The 1,802-nt window shown below is 49.7% G+C and overlaps 1 protein-coding gene across 15 annotated transcripts in view; it reads right to left on the bottom strand.

The window, feature by feature from the left end:
• Window positions 1-211: 211 nt before the first annotated feature.
• LOC123093725 (disease resistance protein RGA2) overlaps window positions 212-1,802 on the bottom strand; it is a 14,063-nt gene continuing 12,472 nt past the window's right edge. For all 15 annotated transcript variants that reach the window (XM_044515747.1, XM_044515743.1, XM_044515746.1 and 12 more), the window contains exons 9-11: window positions 1,132-1,240; window positions 897-1,021; window positions 212-806 (exon numbers count right to left, since the gene is read on the bottom strand). The gene's annotated coding sequence lies outside the window, so the exon portion shown is untranslated. The remainder of the gene's footprint in view (window positions 807-896; window positions 1,022-1,131; window positions 1,241-1,802) is intronic.

Raw genomic sequence — 1,802 nt, 5'->3', positions numbered from 1 at the left:
CAGCCAATCTTTGCATGGTTGAAAACTAATTAAGCTCTGTTTTTTTTTTTGTGGTCATCGAGCAACAACACTCGGGAAAATTTAAAGAAAACAGCCCCCAAATCCGTTTTTAATTTTTTACACACTGACACCGTAAGAAGAAGAAACACACCAGCACGAACGAGCAGCAGAGAAGCAGTGAACAATGGTACACGTTCACAACACACATTGGTTGTGATGTTGAGCACCTGAGAGTCAGAGTAAATAACAGAACAGAGCACGTTCAGTGTAACTGTAAGCAGATGGAAAGGTGCGCCAACTGTCTAATATACACAGAATTGTCTAATAGCATGTGGTTACCGACCACAGATCATCTTCTCCTTGCTTTTTTATGAATGAATGTACACTTCAAAAGAGAAATTTCACAGGTTCGACAAGTGCATGATGAAGGCCTGATGGCGAAATTATGGGATGGCTCTGCTTCTGCACCCATTCCATACACCACTACCACCTGGGTCATCTTCCCAGAGGCGATCGACAGTAAATGGTGCTCATCTCCTCTCTTGGCGCCAACCGCTGGGTGTCGATTTCTTCAGTTAATAGCATGACAACAAGCGTCGAATTCTTCAGAAGATGCTGCAGTCTGGTTCCTGATCAATGGTGCGTGCTCCAGTAAGCAGGCGTGCAGAGTAGCATCTCTGGAATACAAATGAAGGCCAGGTCTTCAAGCAAGCCGGGCGAGCAGCATTCCTCTGTCGAGAAGAAGAAGCTGACCATTTATTTCACCAACAGGCAGGCAGGCAGGCACCCTCCATTCCATGTTACATCTGCAAAGGAGATGTGTAAGTATTTGTGCACGGTTCTGCCGGCCGGGGTCAAAATGCCTTTGCCATATACCGAATGAACAAACTACTAACCGCCGTATAGCGCGCGCAGTAGGATTGTCCATGTCCAACAGCATGTCTCTGCACTCGTGATCTTTCCATCCCCACGATGCGCCACACACTCATCAGCTATCCTTCTTGGCAGCTTCGGTCTTGGCCTGTTGGGTTAAATAAAGATAGTCCCTTGTTAGTTGTGAGCGAATCATTATCATGTGAACTGAAGAAGAAGTATAGTTTGAAGTTTGAACAGCACAAGAAACATATATACCTGATTCAGGAGTCCAAGACATAATAACTTTGGCAACTTCCCTGTCACATTCACATATGGCCTCTACAATCAGGCTATTAACTGCTTCCTCCTCCCTGTTCAAGCCATACTACAGAAATATAAAGGTCAGTTACATGGTTGTGTTACGTGATGGGCCTAATGGGCCCATTAGTCTTAGGGTTAATTAGAGATAAGGGTCGCTTGCATAGGGGTCAAGTAAGCCTTGCTTGGGAGTCAAGTAAACCTCTCTATATAAAGAGAGGAGATGTATCAATCTAAGGAAGCAAGAATTAAGAAGGAAATCCCTTCCCTCTTGCCTGGCCGTGGGCAAAAAAGGCCCCCGGCCGGACCTCTCGCGCCCTCCTTCTAGCAGCACCATAACAATTTGGTATCAGGTAGTTCAGTTCCGATCATGTCTTCGCCGCCGCCCACCCCGTCGCTTCCGCTGCCGACCGTCACCACCGTGCCGCTGGCCATCTACACCGCGCCGCTGGTCGCATCCTCCGGCGCCGCCACCGCCCAGATGCCGGCGCCCTCCACCGCACCACCGGCCGCCGCCTACACCCCGGAGGAGATCACCGGGGTCCTCAACGACCTCGTCACAGCCGTCCAGGGGATCTGGATGTACCTGGCCAGCCCCTACGGGCCGCCGCCGCCCTTGCCACCGACCG

This window comes from Triticum aestivum, chromosome 4B (assembly GCF_018294505.1).
Source record: "Triticum aestivum cultivar Chinese Spring chromosome 4B, IWGSC CS RefSeq v2.1, whole genome shotgun sequence".
NCBI classification, from domain to species: Eukaryota; Viridiplantae; Streptophyta; class Magnoliopsida; order Poales; family Poaceae; genus Triticum; species Triticum aestivum.
This window is presented reverse-complemented; position numbering and strand designations above follow the sequence as displayed.